Here is a 21,109-nt window from a genome sequence, read left to right as displayed (position 1 = left end):
GTCGCGGTGTTTTCGCCTTGTTTGATTGGGAAAGCTGTGACCAGGCTCTGAAAGCATCATTCCTCGCTCTCTCCAATATTGAGACAACGAATTTAAATGATTTGTTCTGCTGTTTTTTATTATTCAAGCCTCATTGGAATGAGGTGATTGTGAATTTCGTGGAAGGTTTATGCTAACTGATAGTAGTCATTTTATGGGTATTGCTTCTGTCTTTCGCACTTTTTTTCTGACCACGAGAAGCGAAGTTGCTTTTTTGGCTTTAAATCCTACGGCGATCCGGCGAAGGCATTTCTTTTCTTTCGGTGGCTCGAAGCGATAACACCGTTTTTTTTTTGCCGTTCTTTTGAGTGCTGTGGCACAAAATTCTCATTTCAGTGCTCCAGCAACAAAACAATGTATCCCTCTTCTGCCAGCCAGGCGCAAAAAAAAGAGCGGCATTTATTTTTTTCGTTCACACTGAGGCCTCTCATATGCTTTTCTAGAAAAAAGTTATTTCGGTATGTCGCCTGTCACGCGTGCCTTCATGTGGCGTTCGTTGTCACGATAAGGTGATCAAATGTGAGCAAATCAATGTGCAGGTTTCGCAAGGCGACTCAACGCATCTCAAGAGCGGTGGAAAGTGTTCTTTGTCCAAGATATGTAGTCAAAATAAAATAATTGTTCTAGCATTTCTATTGTCTGTGCATGTTCCACAAACCCGCGGCGGCGTGAACAGAACAGCCTCGCAGGCCGCTCGTTTAGACCATTGGGCTGTGCGTAGGCGCAGCCTTCAAAACCGCAGCTAATGCTGCAAGCGTATCCTGCCGTGCTTTAGATATCGTCTTCACCAGAATTTGCCCGCTTCCAAACGCACCACACATAATGACAGACGGCATTTTAAGAGATGTGAAATCACCTGCGTTATATGAGCAGCAAGGGCCGAGTCACACAAAACGAAGGAAAATTAGAACCACAGCGGGAGAGCAAAAATTCAGAATGACTTATTCCCTTCGCCACAATCGCTTCTATCACCCCGCAAGTTTTGAATTCATTTTCAGTGTCCTGAGCATTCTTTGATTGGGTTAGGCGACTGCAACACGGGCACAGAGCTTGGTAGTTCCTTTCGAGTTCACCGGTGACGGAGCCGTGCCGTTCATATCCCACGTCATGCAGCACGTCTCCGCATCGTTCTCACGCCATAGCTTTACAGGTCCCATTGTGGCAAAAATCCTGGGCCCAGCAGTGCGACGGTAATTATCATTGATCGGGAGAAGGGAGGGGGTCACTGAAGAAATGCAGTTGCACTGAGAATAAAAATGGTCGAGCCGCGACTCGAAAAGCGTCCCCTTCCGTGGTGTGGCGGGCATGCTACACCTCGGCCGCGAAGCAGCTTTGGTTGAGTGCGATTAAATGACTCCTTTTATGATAGCTTCGCAGCGCAGAGTAGGCTGCTGAACGGACGACATCGACTGAGTTAAAATGACCAATTAGCATCACCGGTTAATGTCGCCGGTTAACACAGCCTATGCGTAAGAGCAACCGAAGCTGGTTGACGAGTCGCAGGGGCCCTGACATCAGGCGGCAGCCTCAAGAAATACGAGCGCGCGGCGAGGTGCGCCGCAGCGCCAAGAGATGGGGCGAGAGATGCATCGTATGCCGCGTGTGCACTTGCCTCAGGTTCTCAAGGCAACTTAACCGTTTTGAAAGACTGGGACTCATGATCGACTCTCAACAGCCGGCAAATACGGCAAGCGGATAGCTCTGCACCGGTGCACAATGTTTTTGGGTGCTGAAAAATATCGAATAATAAAACAAACCATGCAGCGTATTTTTCTGCTCCGCTCTTATGTCTACTTCCCGTTCTGAGTTTTAACAAGCATTGGTGTAAAGACTAACACAACCGATAATAAGCAAAAATAAAATTCGAAAACTTGTTTACCTTTTGAGCCTTTTTTTCCTTTCCACTGCCTCATTATGGTTCTTGAATTACTTTTCAAATCTGTCCCAGTCATGGTGAAACGATTTAGAGGAATTCGCTAAGAAGGAGTAAAATTATAATGAGGGGGTAATATCTCTATGGCATCTACCCAAGCGCCGCCACTCGGCTACGAAGGAAAGATTTACAACATTCTTTGAAAGATCGTAAAAAAAATCGTCCTAATGCGGTGTTCGAACCCGGAACCACTGCTTCACCGAAACCAGTCGCTCTCACCCTACTCAACTATGTTATTCCCGTTGTTAGAGTGACTGCTCCGTTAAAGCGGTGGTTAGGGTTCGAAACCCGGATCAGGATGATCTTTTTTTACCTGCGATGTTTCTGAGAAAGCTGTCTCGCTTCCTTCTGTACATGGACGGCTGCGCTTGCGTACATGTCAATGAATGATTACTGCCTTATTTTAATTGTATTGCAAGCTTGTAATACGTATTTTAGACTGAGGCCCTGATACTTGCCACATTTAAGGCGCGTTTAAGAAGTCATTAGTACAAATGTGTTTCACTTTTTCTACAAAAGAAGGGTCCAAAACGGCGTGTAATTGACGTCATTCGGTTTATAGAGGAGCAGTGATTTTAATAAATACAGACGAGGTTTGCCTGGTTGTTAGCCAAGCATGCTACTTCAGTCAGTTTATAGAGTCAGTGCGAGTGTAATTGTGCCCTTTGTATGCATTTGAAACACGCACACATCTTGCGCCTTATAAAGCATTACGCGTCGTGACGTTTCTTCATGCCGAGCGCAGGACATGTGGGCTGGCCCCTACAAGAATTGAGCTTTCTCTCTTTTGTATGACAGCCTCGGATCGGGAAAAGCCCCTCGTGCCACGACGGCAATCTCCCGATTCATCCCCTAATCTTGAACAGGCAAAGGTCCGCATAGCCAACAATCTCTGCTACAAAAGTGTCGCTGACATATTCCTCCTTTAGTAGGCGGGGCGTCAGCGGCAAGGGCAGAGTGCTTTTCAGATGTTTCTTCACCCATCAGGTATGTTACGTTGTCAACGATGCATTTCTTCTGACGACCAATGTATTCTGCGGCTTCCTCCTTCACACGAATGCTGCCATGGTATTCTGTATGTTTCAATTTACTTTGCAGTTTTAAATACTGCCAGCAGGCTTCTCAATTTTGATGCGAAAACAAATCTGGGTGCACTAAAAACATATGGTGTCTCAGTCTGAAATCCGCAGTATCTGTTCCCAGTGCGCTACCACCCATCCTATTCAGTCGATTGCTATTCAATACAACCCACTGTAGCACAGATGTTTAATGATGTTTTGGATGAACCTTTTTTATGTTACTGCTGCATTTAAAGCTGTTACATTTTCTGTTAATTACAGGCTTAGAGCTTCTGAGGCGTGTGTATCCAGCTTGCACTCGTGCATGTCAAGTAACGTTCGAGATTCTAATGATAGGCTCCATATTGAAATTCAGAAATTAAGGAACGCAGTCTCGGATAATTATTAATGAATATTCGCCGCCAATCCTAGCATATTTCGACGAAGATGCCAACACGGAGGTACACACGTATGCGAGCAACGTCGGTCTTGGAGCCGTTCTAGTCCTGCGGCAAGACGATGTCGACAAAGTAATTGCCTACGCCAGCCGCGCACTGTGCCGCGCTGAGTTGTACTCTGCCACCAGAAAAGAATGTTTAGCGGTAGTCTGGGCCGCCGCTAAGTTCCGCCTATACCTGTATGGCTGACCGTTTTATGCCGTCACCGACCACCACTCATGGTGATGGCCGGTAAATTAAAAGGGTCCTTTCGGCCGCGTCGCACGTTGGGCATTACGGCTGCAGGAATTCGATTTCACCGTCACCTATAAGTCCGGCCGGAAAAACACCGAAGCTGATCGCCTGTCACGCACTCCCGTCGAACCTCCTCCACAAGACAACATCGACGACGATAGCTTCCTTGGAGCGGTCAGCACATCTGAGCTCGTTTCCAGACAGCGTGCCGACGCCAAGCTGCGTATGCTCATAGAACATCTAGAAGGTGGGCACCCTGAGATACCACGGTACCTGGCTCGTGGGCTATGATCGTTCTGCCTCCGCAGCGGGGTGCTTATATTATTATAATTGTTCTTTTTTTTGCTAAGGAAATGGCGCAGTATCGGTCTCATATATCGTTGGACACCTAAAACGCGCCGTAAGGCAAGGGATAAAGGAGAGAGTGGAAGAAGAAAGGAAGAAAGAGGTGCCGTAGTGGAGGGCTCCGGAATAATTTCGACCACCTGGGGATCTTTAATGTGCACGGACATCGCACAGCACACGGGCGATTTAGCCTTTTTCTTGCATAAAAGGCAGCCGCCGTGGTCGGGTTCGAACCCGGGAACTCCGGATCAGTAGCCGAGTTGCAGCGCGGTGGTTTATAAAAAGAATTCTACTTCCAGTCCCACAACTTACCTGCTCGTCATACCGTCTGCTTTACGGGATGGCGTCCTCCTTGCCTGCCATGATGAACTGACTTCCGGCCACCTTTGTGTTACGCGCGCTTTATCCTGAATCCGAGGCAACTATTACTAGCCGCAGCTCACTTCAGCCGTCAAGCGTTATGTACAGACATGCTGGCAATGCGAGCGGCGGTAAAAACCGGCGCTTAAGGCTCCTGGACTGCTTCACAATCAGTGCATCGAGCCGCCTCAAATACCATTCGACCGAGTCGGCATGGACATTCTGGGGCCATTCCCTATCTCGTCGACCGGCCACAAGTGGATCGTAGTCGCCACAGACTACCTGACCCGTTACGCTGAAACGGTGGCCCTTGCGCGAGGTACTTCGTGCTCAGACACGGCGCCCCATCGACCATTATTACTAACTGAGGCAAGGCACATACAGCCCGGCTCTTACGTGATGGCTTAACGCTTAGCCATGCTGCTCATCGACCAACAGCGTATCATCCCCAAACCAATGGTCTAACGGAACGGCTGAACTAAAACTTAGCGGATATGATGTCGATTTACGTTGATGTTGAACATTAAACATGGGATGAGATCTTGCCGTACGTCACCTTCGCAGATAATGCAGCGACGCAGGAAACCACCAGGTTACCCCGTTCCGTATCGGCTATGGCAACGAGGTCCGCATCATGTTGGACGCGATGCTGCTGTACGGCGATGCAAAGGCACCCCCTGAAGCAGGCAACATCATGGAACAAGCAGAGCAAGCCCGTCAGTTGCCAGCTTGCATATCAATGACCAGCAGTCTGTCGATGCTTGGCACTATAACCTTCGGCAACGGAAATTCACTACGAGCCGGGTGACCAGGCATGGGTGTGCACACCTGTGCGCCGCAACGGGCTGTGCGAAACGCTTATCCATAGATATTTCGGCTCGTGCAAACTCCTGCGCCGCCTGAACAGAGCCAACTACGAAGTTGTTCCCCATGGAACTGTGGTCATCGGCCCTAAGCGTCAAAGGCCTGAAGTCGTCCACGTAGTGCACCTAAAACCATTATTTTCGCGTGACTGAGAGCTGTGTGCACGATGTGTTTCGTGTCTTTACCTCCTTACCCCACGTGCGAACATGTCTCTCCTCAGCTGTCAACTAGCGCGGATGTGTCGTTCACCTCACCCCAATTTTTCGCTTTTTAAAGCAAAAGGTTTACTACGCCAGCCAACGAGCCATTTCGGCTCGTCGCGCACTTCAGCCGTATGGAGCGTGCTGTCGGCGAAGAACGACATTGCGCCGCCGTTGCCTAGCAACACCGCAGCCGCGCTCCAACAGATGGCGCCGCCGTCGACACTGCTGTCGTCGCCGCTAGCTACACCAGATATGCTCCACTGCGGTAGAGGGAGAGGAGGTCTCGCCTCTCGCGGGGTACACACACACACACACACACACACACACACACACACACACACACACACACACACACACACACACACATACATATATATATATATATATATATATATATATATATATATATATATATATATATATATATATATATATATATATATATATATATATATATATATGCGCTTCGCCTCAGGTTATTGTAGAAGCTATGCAGAGCGCGGAAGTGTCGCAACAACGACAGAACCAAGCGAGGAAGAGAACGCGCTCAAAAGACGCCAGAAGATCGCACCGCACGACTCGAGAAGCGTCGTAACGAAGAAGCGTCGTAACGAAGAAGTCCTGACACGTCCCGTAGTGACTCTTCAACTCCAGAAGAGACCGGTTTGAGTTCTCGAGAGCGTCGGAATGAGACGCTTTGTAGACGACGGGCCGAGGAAACGAAGCTCTCGCAATTCAACTAGTGTTTAGCAGAGCTACACCGCAGCCAATTTTTTTCTTTCTTCCCTCCATGTACATAACCCATTCCACATTGAGACGATTTTTGCTTTCGCGGTAAGGGGGGGGGGGGGGGGGGTCAATGCCACATGCACAGAGGTTTGATAAACTTTTGGACGAACATTTTTCCATGTTATTGCTGCCGTTAAATGTTTTAAATTTTCTGTTAATCAAAGGCTTAACACTATTCAGGAGTGTGTATCCTAATTCTACTCATGCATGTCGTCAAGTAACATGCGAGCTTCTAATTAGATCCCAGCAGGGGGACTCTGCAGCTTGCAGGCGTTGGTGAGTGGCGACACCACGGGTTCCCGAGCATCCTCAGGGGCATCACCACGGGCCCGAGCACCCGCGCTTAGTCATCCGTGGCATCGCCGTGTCCGAGGAAAAGGGGTTCCTGGTGGTGCCAAAAGCTCGTGCCGAGCGTTTGGACATTTAAGGCCCCTCGGCGGAGGCAACATACCACTTTGGCCCCAGCTTCCTGTAGACGGCACCTGCGGCATGACTCAATCGGGGGCAATCGGCATTCGCCTTTTCCTGTCCTCCCCTTCATCTTTCTCTTTGCTATCCCTTCATAACTCTCCTGTCGTCTCCTCTCTTAATTACTTTTCCTCCTTCCTGGCGGCGAGGGTTAACCCTTGTTGTGCCCAGACAACCAGCCCGTACTCAACATTTACCAGATGCACAATTTCTCCTGCGAACGCCCTAGAACAAGCCCGGTGCTGCGCCGCAAGGCAAAAGCGCCCTAACGCTCCTTTGGCAAGCTATGATGCTGCGCCGCCAGACAGCGGCGCCCTATGGAGAAGCATCGGCAAGCGACATGTCCAAACGTGTTGCAACATTGCTAGACAGCCAGGCGCCGCTTCCCTTTCCCCCTGGGAGTCACCGCGCGCGGAAAACTTGAAGCGGGTGGCCAGCGCGGTCGCCGGTTGGACCTCTCGGACGGCTGTCAAGTGCTCGCTTATTATTGGTTCGTTTGCGTGACGACTGTTTCTCGGGCTATATAAGCCCCAACGCTGCCGCCTGGACAGACTCCGGACTCCGATCTTCCGAGCTCGTGATGAGTGTGATGTGTGACGCGTTGGAGCCTCGCCGGACGTCGCCGTGCGAGAACAGTCGCGTTTGCTGTTAGTTCTCGGCCTCCGTGCCGATCTCGTCCTGTATAATTCTCTGTACATAATATATAAAATCCCTTTTGTTGTTCTCATCGACGCCTGACTCGGAGTCTTCGCTACCGACTAGAGAGCTGGCGACGCTCTGTCACAAAACGGGTGGCGAGGGTTACGGGAAAACCTCAAAGTCCCAACACCCTGCGTGAGTAACTAGTCTGAGTTACTTCAGATTAGGTTATAGCGGCGGTGTACATCTGGCGTGGGCAGGACTTGCTCCCAAGTTCTTGTCCCGTCCCCTTGTTGGGCTCCATGGTGGGCGGTTGGCCCCGCGGCCGAACAACAACCACACTTTATAGCTCCTTCCCCATCACAAAATGATCGCCATCTTAAATAAAAAGGCGGACCGAAGATGTGACATCACAATTTCTGAACAAAAAGAAATAACCTCTTGCCAAATTCCACATAGTGCACAGGAGATCAAACGAAAAAAACAGCACTAATGATGTCTCTTTTTCTCGTTGAACAGAGACTCACAGAAACTTTGAGCCCTGGCTACAAGGCGACGAAGTTAGCCACTCGTGACCTATTACTTGAGATACACGATAAAGTTCAACTGCCCAAACTCTCAAACATTACCGCGTTTGGAGAAACACCAGTCACTGTAAGACCCCACAGGTCGCCTAATACTGTGCGCGGCGTAATAAAGACAATGACCTCATCTACCTGACAGGGGAAGAAATATTAGAAGGGCAAAGGGAACAGCATGTACCAAATGTCCACAGAATGAAAAACCGAAAAAAAAACAAGGAAATCTCTGCTAAGCACCTAGTTCTCATCTTTGCCTCCCGCACACTGCCTGACTCAATAGACGCAGGCTACACATAGATATCAGTCTGAACAATCATCCCTAACCCACGCCGCTGCTTCAGGTGCTAACGATTAGGCCATGGCTCAGAGAGCTGCCGTGGTCAAGGAAAATGTGCAAGATGCTCCTCAAGCGATCACATCCCTGATTAATGCACTGCTCCTACACACTGTGCAAACTGTTACGAGGATCACCCAGTCTACTCACGATCTTGCTCAAAATTGAAAGTAGAAAAGGAAATAATAACTCTCAAAACAAATCATAACATCACATTCAAAGAAGCAAGGCGACGCGTCACAGCCAGCAAATTTTTCCTAGCTCCCAATTTGAACTTCGCCGATGCGCTGGGTTCGGGTGGTGCACCACACCGGTTTTCAACGCCTGCCCAGGCCTCACCGTGTGCGAACGTGGCAGAGCTATCCACCCACCTGGCAAAGGCAGCGAAAGCTGCCCCGCCAACTCCGAGAGAGCGCCTGCCGACTTCCGAGTCGGGAGCCAACAAGGCTTTTTCCAACCGGGTGAGGCCTACCACTCGTACACACGTAGATTCACGGGAGTCCAGCGCCTCCAGGGAGGCGATGGATACCACCCACAGCACTTCTGTGTTGCAGGGGCGGCGTAACTCTCTGGAGAGATAAGGAAAACCGAGAATAATGCCCCCTGAAAGCTAATCTTCTCCAACACCCAACACACTAAAATATGGCATTTTTGGTTCAATGGAAGTGTAGAGGAATGTTGAAGAACTACACAGACATTACAGACATACTAAAGTCAACGTCACCTATAGGTCTAGGTATTCAGGAAACAAACCTAGCGCCAAAACACAAGAACATCTTGAAAAATTCCAAATTTTTCTACGAGATAGAGAACAGGCGAACAGGCTCTCAGGTGGCGTCGCAATTATAACGCAAAGCGGCGTCCCTACATGAGAAATACCATTGAAAACAAACTTTGAGGTTGTGGCACTCAGTGTAGTTACACACAGAAAATTAACAATACGCTCTGTATATATACCACCACACCTCACAGTTACTATTCACGATTTGGAAAGCCTTTTCCATCCACTAGATGAACCATAAGTGGTAGTTGGGGATTTTATTGCGCACTCCTTCTTTTGGGCTAGAGAGCGCACAGACATCAGTGGCCGAATAATTGATGACCTGATACTTACAAACCACATATGTCAAATTAACACCGGAGAAACCACATATTGCTTTCATAGCTCGGGGAAATTGAGCTTACTTGGTTTAGCTCTTGTATCACCGTCAGTTCGTATCGATATTACTTGTGATGGTTTAAATTATCCCCGAGGAAGTGACGCAAAGTTTTAAAATTATCACCCTCAATCCAAGTCATTTCAGCACGACCCCAGCGCTGGAAACTCCAGCTAGCTGACTGGTCGGTGTTTACCGCAAATGAACCATTACATAAAGAATCCGATTTAGACTTAGCATTGATGAAATAAATGAAAAATTTACCACCTGTGTAATTTCTGCTGCAAAAATAGCGATGCCGCCAACATCAGGACAAATCAGAAAAAATTACAAGGCTTGGAGGACATAGGAGCGGGGACTGGCAAAAAAAAGCACAAAACAAAGCATGGGGAGTATTTCGGAGGTACCTCAAAGCAAAGAACCTGTTATTATATAAAAAGACCCGCGCCAGTGCACATCGTATTCGCAGAAATTCCGCAAAAACGTCCTGGAGGAAATATGTATCTAAAATAAATAGTTCACTACCGGCCAAGAAGTTGTGGGATGAGTTCCGCAGATTCAGTGGTGACTATTCTCCTTATACTTTTCCACTTTTGTACACCTCAGGTACACAAACAACATTACAAGAATAGGCAATCATATTAGGTGAGCACTTCGTTGCTGTTTCCAGTTCTTCCAACTACGCAGCAACTTTTAAAAAATACAAAACCATAGCAGAAAAACAAAACATTCCCATAAGAGCAGGCATGAATGAACATTGTAGCACGAAAATTACAATAGAGGAACTAAATAGAGTATTGTCTGTAGGAAAACAGAGAGCAGTCGGCCCAGAAAATATACACTACACCATGCTTGCCCATCTATCTGAAGCCGCCGTTGAGGCGCTTCTAAAATTCTTCAACAAAGTCTGGATTTCAGGGAAAATACCCGACGCTTGGAAGAAAGCTATCGTAGTACATTTCTGGGAGCCTGGCAAACCATCATCATGTCCTGGCAGTTACAGGCCAATTGTCCTCACCAGCTGCCTAGCAAAATGATTTGAAAGTGTGGTGAACATCCGACTAACATTTGTTCTTGAACCTCGTCACCTTCTTGACGATCAACGCAACGGCTGGATCGAAGGACGGACCAACACAACGGCTGGCCATCAACGACGCAGACGGCCTGTGCCTTTTAGTCACCGTGACGCCAGTGCGTCCTACTGCGCATCCTCATCTCTGCCTGCGCTGACGGAGCAGCGTCCCCGGCTGCCTACATAAGCCTGGAATCCCTGCTTCGCTCTTCAGTCCGGCAGCAGTGCACGCAGCGAGCAGGGCGACTAAGTGATCCTGTATATCGTTACAGGTAACAACAAACGACCTTGACACGTTATAGTAATTACCTTACTTGTTGCCCTGCTGCCGGACTAGCATATATATATATATATATATATATATATATATATATATATATATATATATATATATATATATATATATATTGACTACTTTTTCACGCGGGCACATGATGACAAAGAAAGAAGAAAGGGAACTCGCAAGTGTGTTTTCTGACTTCCGCAGGGAAATGCGGGTTGTAATGAGGGAAATCAAATATAGCCTGCGCTTCTGTACCGTTACCTGTGCTGAAGGTAAGGCGATTACTGGCGACATCCAGGCGTTAGCTGAAGAAATAAAAGTGTTAACGGCTCAGAATCAACATCTCAAAGCAGAAAGCGAGAGACTTGAAAAGAAAGTCGACGAGCTCGAACGATATCAGCGAAGTAATAACCAGGAAATTAGGAGTGCGCCTGAGGATCTCGACTCGACCACAGTGATAAAAAAGATCGGTGAACTTGTGGGTGATTCGGTAACTGATACTGATATCGACATCTCCCATCGGGTGCCGACGGCCCGCAGAGAGGTTAAGAACGTTATTGTACGGTTCATAACGCTAACCAAGCGCGACACGTTCCTTGCCAATCAAAAAAAAAAAGAAGCTGTCATCTGAAGATGTGGAATTTGAGGGAACGGGCAACACTACCATTTACGTGAATGAACACTTAACACGACAGAACAAGCAACTTCTTGGTGCTACCCTTGCGGAAAAGACAAAGCCCTGATGGAAATTATTATTCAATCCCTCTCTTTATTATTATTCTTATAATTTTGAAATCAAAACTCTCATCCCTTTTCTGTTCATGACGAAGAATTCACCGGTGTTGCGCTACCACGTGCTTTTCCTTTTTGTTAACTGCGTTCAGGTGAATAGCCACCCGATTCTTGGCCGATCCCCCAGTGTGGGTATGTGCCATCTTTTGATAGGCTAACAACAACAAAGTCTGATTCAGCTCGGGTAAAATTTTGGCACGGAAAGATGAACAGACCGATGCTATTTGAATTGCAAACAAAGATGATATCGCCCGCATCAAATAATCTTAGACATCATTATGTTGGTCCGGGCTTTTCATTTAATCAGTATGATGCTCAACTCAGCCACTTTTATTACTGAATCGTCCGCACTAAAATCAAGTCTTCGTCATTTACACCAATGTTTTTCCTCATTACACTTTAATGTACGTAGCGTGAGGAACAAACAAGATGAGCTGGACATTTGGCTAAAATCCCTGCAAGTTAATTTTGATGCTTTCATATTCACAGAAACATGGTTAAGCAAAGATGAGCCTTTCCCTTCTTTTGCTGATTACATGACAATACGATTAGACAGAACTGGTAGAGGTGGTGGCCTGATTATTTATCTACTATGAAAGTACGAATATCATATTGTTGATGAGTGCACAGTTATGAATAGGGATACAGAGTGCCTAACGGAGAAAACCAGCACGTTTTTAGTTGCTGACCTGTACAGAGCACCGACTGGATACAAGCGGCATTTAATAGAGCATTTAGAAAATGTAATAACCTATTGTATTAATGCTAATAAGCAGTTCTCTCTCTTGGAAGATGTAAACATCGACACGTTGGCTGACGACTCTTCTGCGCGCGACTTGATGAATCTGTTATCCCCTTATGGCTGCGAAAATGATATTACCAAGTCAACCCGAATTACGTCACAAAGTTCTACTTCTGTAGATATATGTGTTTCAAATCTGAATGCGTCAGATTATAAAGCTGGGGCAATATCATGCGACATCAGTGACCATCGACCCATATTATTTGCCACACAACTCACCCTAACGACGAACTATAAACGCAGCAGGCTTTAAGATAGTGTAGTGAATGACTCCTCCTTAAGCTATTTTTATTCTTTAGTTGAGCGGGCTGACTGTTGAAATGTGTACCTATAGCAGGATGCAAATTCTACGTACGAGGTTTTTCTTAGGGTCTTTCTTAGTTGCTACAATGATGCATTTCCGCTGAGAGAGTGTAAAAAAAATGGAATCGGAAAATTAAAAAGCCCTGGATTGACTCCGCCTTATTAAAACTCATCTAGAAGAAAAATTGTATGTTCCACCAATTCATAAAATGCAAAGACGGCGACTTGTTCAAAGAATTTAAACAATATCGCAATAATTTAAACGCTAATATCAAGAAAGCCAAACTTGCATAATATGAAACAATGTTTTCCAGGTTAAGAACGGGTCCGTCAAGGTTCTTGAGGCAGGTAAATTACCTTACTGGCAAAAACCCATCACCGGTTAAGGCTGACCCATGACTCCATAGTAGGCAAGACGCCAGCAGATGAAATTAATGAGGATTTCATTAATGCAGCCGTACCCCAGCCGTCTGTTCAACAAAGAGGGAACTACTGGCCATCTCGTCGAGTGAATTCATTCATTTTGGAAGCCGTTACTGAATGAGAAATCAATGGTCCTATAATACACTTAAAAGCGAGTGTCATTAATAATCAGCCCTGTCCTAGCCTATCTCATTTGTCTCAAGTTTTTTACTGGAGTCTTCCCGGATAAAATAACGCTGGCCAAAGTTATTCCAATACACAAAGGAGGTAGAACTGACGATATTACGAAATTACCGACCAATCTCAGTGCTACCGGTGTTTGCAAAGATTTACGAATTGTCAATCAATAACCGGTTGTCAAAATATCCAACCAAGAATGATATAATATCACCCTCGTAGTACGGTTTTCAGAAGAATAAGGCAACTCAAGACGCTCTTCATGTTGTCAAGCAGCAAATAATCAGAAATTTTGGATATCAGCTCAACACCTTAGGAATATTTATCGATCTACGCAAAGCTTTAAATGCCGTTGACCACGAAATCCTAGCTATAAATTTAGATTGCCATGGGATTCGAGGCCATCATACTCGACTTTATCAAGAGCTACTTATCGTTTCGGCGTGAGTTTGTTAAAGTAGACTGTACATCTTACAAACAACTTGACATTCAACTAGGTGTCCTGTAAGGTTCGATGTTAGGCCCGTTACTTTTCCTTTTGTACGTGAATGACATTACGGAGCTACAAAGAACACCCGCAACAACCATGATTTGCAGACGAAAATAGTTTATTCATTTCAGGTAGAACACTGCATGACAATGAACAGTCGGCCAATCTGCATTTAAATTATTTATCCACATGATTGCAACAAAACAAACTTCAGTTGAATGCAATAAAAACGAAGTGTATGATATTAAAGACAATCAGTAAGCATATAAAATAATTAACTTACAGTACAGAGGACACATCGTACAACAAATAGGTTTGCAAAATTTCCTTGGGGTATGGTTTTGTGAACAGTTGCAACAAATAGGTTTGCAAAATTTCCTTGGGGTATGGTTTTGTGAACAGTTGCCTTGGACGCCTCATGTTAATCATCTGCTCTCCGTACTCGCGAGTCTGTTGGATGTATTAGAATAACAGCTTCTCTTTTTCCTTTCTGGCTAAAGCAATCACTATATTACTCCCTGTTCTATTCTAAACCTTTATATGTCATTTTGGTCTGGGGAACAACGATAAAAGGGAACTATGATAGGCTACAACTGCTGCAAAAACGTGCCCCCCGAAATTTTGTGAACCACACCGGCCCAATTATATCGTTGTCGACGCAACCTGTTTTACCAGCAAGTAAGGACTATTTATGAGTACTGGGACAGTGAGTATATAAAAAGAAACTCCATTGTGTTTAAACACCTGTTTTGGCTCATGATATCCGTAACCCCAAACGCAAAAACAAAAAAGTCAGAACAAAATGTGGAAAACAAGAGCTGGAATACCAGGTAATAGACATGTTAAATAACTCTGCTTCTATTTTAGCTTTCTGCTTACACAGAAAAAGGTTCAAACGTGAACTGCGGGAAATCTTCTTTTCCGTGGAGATTGTTAAGTAACAATGATAAATGTAAATTTTGTTTTCAATTGTTGACTTCTTTTTACGCGTTTTTGTGATATTTGAGCGAATCTTCAATGTGATTTAAAAAAAACTGACCATAGTGCTTAAGTACAGCCATGTTGTATAGGATGTATGCGTGTACTATCTGTAACGATGCTTCTCTTTTTGTACCAGCTCTCAGCTGTACTGCTGTAGGTTGCTCATTTTGTTACGGGGGCAGAGACCTCGTCAGGCAACCATGTATTTAGTGTCTGCAACCCGCAGGATGATGTGATTTTCCTGCAAATAAAAACTGACTGACTGACTGACTGCCTGACATACATCAGTGAGGTTTTATAAAAGCATGCTTCACTATAGATCATACGGTCCGTCTGGAAAACACCGTGCGGGAGGCATTCGTACACAAACAGCATTGTCTTGCGGTCTTCTTTGACATGGAGAAATCGTACGACACGACTTGGAGGTTCGGCATACTTCGTGACCTAGCAGATCTAAACATCCGGGGCAGGATTCTGAACTGTTTGAGTGATTTTCTAGCAGACCGTTCATTCCAAGTACGTCTAGGTACTACCCTGTCAGTGAATTTCATCCAGGAGAACGGTGTACTTCAGGGGTGTCTTCTGAGTATTACACTTTTCTTAGTAAAAATGAAATCAATAGCAAAAATAATCCCCAAGTCGATTATGTGTTCAGTATACGTAGACGACCTGCAAATCGCATGTACATCCTGGAGCGTACGAACACTTGGGAGACGGTTACAAACGACTATAAATAAATTGGCTAATTGGGCAGATAGACATAGATTCAAATTTTCCCCGCTTTTCTCGCTCAAACGAGGATTACAGAGCGACCCTACCCTATACCTGAATGACGTTGTGTTACCCGTAAAACAGGAAAACATGTTCTTGGGCATAACTTTTGATAAAAAGTTCACATTCATACCTCACATAAACAACTTAAAGAAAAAAGCATCTCGAAACCTGAACATACTGAACGTACTTTCACAAAAACGCTGTGGTTTTGATAGAACTTGTCTTTTGCATGTTTATCGCTCTCTAGTGCACTCCCGTTTAGATTATGAATTCATGGCTTATTGTTCAGCCAGGCCGTCATACTTGAAACGACTGGACCCAATTCACAACTTGTGTCTTCGTTTTTCAACCGGAGCATACAGGACATCTCTAGCAGACACATGACCATCTCCAGCTGGCAGCAGAAGAATGCTCACAGGCGCATATGCACTAAAAATAAGATCTCTACCGAAACTTATTTGATATGCAATTGTTAAAAGTGCACTTCCAGAACCCTGTTCAACATTAAACCGCAATCATACGACCTCTGCTTCTCCGTTTCGAGGATAGTTGCCAAAACATGGAAATACTGAACCGCCTTCCTGATATCACCTCAAGACACGACCCACTGTCCGCCCTGGTACAGCCTTCCCAATGTGTGTGACCTCACGTTAACACACTTCAAAAAAAAAAAACGAACAGCACACGACCACAAGTTACAGGAATACCGCGTACTACAAGCAAAATATGCCAACTGGACAGAATTTTACACTGACGGCTCAAATACAGCAGAATATGTCGGAAGCGTCGTTGTTGAAAGAAACTGGCAAAAAAAAATAGTTAGGCTCCCTAACTGCGCATCCAGTTTTACTGCCGAATATTATGCGGTCTCTATAGCTGTAGGCAGAATAATAAATAATAGCTGGGAAGAAGATGATGACGGAGACAAAGCAGATGACTCGTGAAAACGAAGAAGATGGCCTTGCGCGTCAGCCGTATTGCTATCGCCACGTGCGTCTCTGCCCGACCTGGTTGCCCTCGGATTGTTCTCGCCGCTGCTCCCTCCCTCCCAGCTCTTTTAAATAAACCCCCGCCTTACATTTGGTGGAGGAGCCGGGTAATAGCCCTGGAATTGCGCAACCGTACTCTCCCGCCACCTGCGATGCCTCACGACGTTGAACATCAAGCCGTGCAAGTGGGCCGAGCTGTTACCTGCTCCGGCTTCCTTCGCCAACGGGACCCGGCCATCATCAGTGGGACTGATGAGCAGGATGTCGAAGATTGGCTCACTTCTTACGAGAGGGTGAGGCTCAACAAATGGGACGATGCCACCAAACTAAATAACGTATTTTTTTATCTCACCGGCGTGGCTAACCTGTGGTATCGGAACCACGAGGTGGACATTCGCACCTGGTCTGCTTTCAAGACAACCTTCTGTTGTTCGGAAACTCCCCGCCGAACAACGCTTGCGTGAACGGTCTCAGCAGGTCGGCGAAAGCTTTACCAGTTACATCGAAGACGTCATTGACCTATGCAAGCGTGTCAACCTTAACATGTCAGAAGCTGACAAGATTAAACACATTTTGAAGGGTGTTGACGACGACGCCTTTCAGATGCTGGTAGCGCGCGACTTGCGCACCGTTGCTGAAGTCGTCACCCTCTGCCAAAGCTTCGAGGAGCTGCGGAAGCAGAGGCTCCTGACTCGACAGCACCCTCGACAGGTTGAGTCGCTTGCTGGACTGACACCAGCACCTGACACCTCATCGCTGCTGCAACAAATCAAAGACTTTGTTTGGGAAGAAGTGGCGCGTCAGCTTTCTCTTCGGCCGAACCCGACAGGGCAAGCTCCAGATTTGGCTCCGGCCCTTCGACACGCCATCCAAGAGCAGGTTGCCGAGGCTCTTCCGCCCGCCCGTCCGCCACCACTCGTCGCCGCTCAGCTGACATACGCGGACGTTGTCGCCCAGACGCCGCCCCCTATATCCGCTCCACTGACATACGCGGACGTCGTCGCCAGACCTCGACCGCCTACCTATGCTTTGCCTCCAACACCGCCGCCTTAATAAGATAACGCGCAAGGATGTGTATCCGCTCCCCCGCATAGATGACGCTCTGGACTGTTTGCAAGGGGCGGAGCTCTTTTCCTCCCTAGATTTACGTTCTGGGTACTGGCAGGTACCCATAGAAGCGGCCGATCGTCCCAAAACTGCTTTTGTGACACCCGACGGATTGTATGAATTTACTGTGATGCCATTCGGCCTTTGTAATGCCCCTGCAACCTCCGAACGGATGATGGACACCATTGTGCGTGGACTCAAGTGGAAAATGTGTCTATGCTATCTCGACGACATTGTCGTCTTTTCCCCCGACTTTGAAACCCATCTATCCCGCCTGAAGCACGTTTTGACCTGCCTTTCTGACGCTGGCCTGCAGCTCAACTTGAAGAAATGCCGTTTTGCTGCGCGTCAGCTGACAATTTTAGGACACGTTGTCTCTAAGCAAGGCTTTCGTCCCGACCCAGGTAAGCTTCGCGCTGTCGCAGACTTTCCGAAACCCACTTCCATCAAAGACTTGCCCAGCTTCTTAGGTCTGTGCTCTTACTTTCGGAGGTTTATTCGGAACTTTGCTTCGGTTGCTGTGCCTTCAACACAACTGTCCGGCAGTTCCGACTTATCGATGTGGTCTCCGGCGTGCGACGATGCGTATAACGCCTTGCGCCGCCTCCTCACAGCGTCGCCCATACTGCACCATTGCGACTCGACCGCTCTTACCGAGGTCCCCACGGACGCCAGTGGTGTCGGCCTCGGCGCCGTACTCGCCCAGCGCATCTGTAGTTTTGATGAATACGTTGTTGCCTACGCAAGCCGCACACTTACGAAGGCTGAAACTAATTACTCCGTAATTGAAAAAGAGCGTCCATCGTATGGGCCCTTGCCAAATTCGCCCGTACCTCTATGGCCGCTCTTTTGAAGTTGTGACGGACCATCATGCGCTTTGTTGGCTTTCTTCCTTGAAAGACCCATCCGGCCGCCTTGCCAGGTGGGCTCTTCGTCTGCAAGAATATGACATCTTCGTGGTCTATCGTTTCGGCCGCAAGCATCAAGACGCTGATGCCCTGTCCCGCTGCCCACTTCCAGCCTCTGACGTCTCTCCGTCGTCCCTTCACATTAGCGACATGCCCTCAGCGCAACGTACTGACCCCTGGATCGCTTCTCTTCTCGACTTTCTCTCCAACCCCACGGCTGCTTCTCCATCCCGTGCTCTCCGCCGCTATGCTTCCCACGTCGTGATTCGCGATAACCTCCTCAATCGCCGGAACTACAGCACCGACGGCCGCAAGTGGTTACTCGTTTTTCCTCACCACCTGCGCACGAACATTTGCGCCTATTTCCTCACTGACCCACAATCCGGTCACGCGGGAGTTTTCAAGACATACACCCGCATCCGGCTGCGCTATTACTGGCGCTGCATGTACACCTTCGTACTTAAATACGTACGCACCTGTCTCGCCTGTCAACGTCGCAAGCCATCTCCTCATCGTTCTGCTGGAGTGTTGCAGCCACTCTCTTGCCCGCCACGCCCTTTCGACCGTATCGGATTTGATTTCTACGACCCGCTTCCGTACACAGCGGCCGGCAACCGTTGGGCCATCGTTGCGGTTGATCATCTCACGAGATATGCCGAAACCGCCGCTCTTCCGTCTGCCACAGCGACAGACGTTGCCTCCTTCCTTTTGCAACGTTTCGCCCTTCGTCACGGTGCACCTCGTGAACCGCTTAGCGACCGCGGACGCGCCTTTTTGTCCGATGTCGTCACCGCCCTGCTCCGCCAGTGCAACATAATCCATCGTACCACCTCCGCCTATCATCCGCAGACCAGCGGCCTCACCGAGCTATTTAACCGCACCCTCGGGTACATGCTCTCTATCTACGTCGCATCCAACCACTAGAATTGGTATCTCATCCTCCATTATGTGACTTCCGCCTACAACACCGCCCAGCAGTCTACTACTGGCTTCTCTCCCTTCTTTCTTCTTTACGGCCGTCATCCATCTGCTACCATAGACACCATTCTGCCTTACCAACCTGACGCCTCCGAATATACCCCTGTTTCCGAAGCCGCGCAACACGCAGAAGATTGTCGCCAAATCGCCCGGTCACTCACAACTGACACCCAGTCTCGCCAGAAATTCCGCCACGACAACGCTCACACCACATCGCACTTCTCTCCTGGTGCGCTTGTGTGGCTCTGGATACATCAAGTACTCCTGGACTCTCCTCGAAATTTCTCGCCAAGTATCACGGCCCCTACCGTGTCCTGGAGCGCACATCTCCCGTTAATTACGTCGTCGAACCCCTCACGCCATCTCCCGATTTCCGCCGCCGCGGCCGCGAGACAGTTCACATCTAGCGCCTCAAGCCTTACTACAACCCCTCCATATTGCAGTCGCCGTAAGTCGCCAGGATGGCTCCTCTTCGCCCCGGGGGTGATTGTGAAGAAGATGATGACCCAGACAAAGCATCAAGATGACTCGTGAAAACGAAGAAGATGGCCCTGCGCGTCAGCCGTATTGCTATCGCCACGTGTGTCTGTGCCCGACCTGGTTGCCCTCGGATTGTTCTCGCCGCTGCTCCCTTCCTCCCAGCTGTTTTAAATAAACCCCCGCCTTACATAGCATTCAAAAGAGCATAATATACACAGATTCACTTAGCGTGCTCACGGCATTACAATGCAGAAATGCAGCCAAGCACTTACTGGGAAACTTATTACGCAACATAGAAAAAGTCAGAGCACAGGAACATATAATAAAATTCTCCTGGATGTCGAACAATGTTGGAGCACATGGTGAAGAAAAAGCCGACCAATGTGCTGCACAAGCTCGCAGTCAAGAAATCAAGAAATCAGCATACCCCATTGAGATTGCATGCAAATATTGCACAGAAATCTCAAGGCTAATTAGCAGGAAATCTGCAACCATAAAGTAAATATTAAACTGCGTTTGGTAAATTCCGTATTGGGAGAATTGAAAACTTGTGTTCACCAGGAACGTTTTATAGAGGTAATATTATGTCGTCTCCGTATTGGACATACGCCCTTTAAACGCAATTTCCTACTAGCAAAAGAAGACAAACCTATTTGTGAAAAATGCGAAGATGAAATCACAGTACACCACATCTTATTCTCATGCACAGAAATTGTATCACTGAGCAAAAATATTTTACTCTATGCAACAAAAAACAAATTCCTCTTCACCCAACACTGATTTTAGATTAAGGTGCACGTATTGATATAAGAAGTATTTTTAGCTGCTTAAGCGAAGCAGGCCTCCTTGAAAAACTCTGAATTCCAACCATGCGCCCAGCTACGTATGGCGATACACCACAGCCACCTTCTCATTCTGAAAATATGATTGAGGTTTTATTGTTTTTGATTGATGGCCGCCTCGAGATCTTTGCCGCGGGAAGAATGGTTGCTGAGGTTACCAGACTATCTTTAAAGCCTTCGCTAATAGCCATTTTTAAAGATTTTTCTCATTAACAACAAGTACGAACTGAAGTTTTAGGCCTGTAC

Source organism: Amblyomma americanum, chromosome 3 (genome assembly GCF_052857255.1).
Source record: "Amblyomma americanum isolate KBUSLIRL-KWMA chromosome 3, ASM5285725v1, whole genome shotgun sequence".
In the NCBI taxonomy this organism is placed as follows: Eukaryota; Metazoa; Arthropoda; class Arachnida; order Ixodida; family Ixodidae; genus Amblyomma; species Amblyomma americanum.
Note: the sequence above shows the minus strand (reverse complement) of the source record.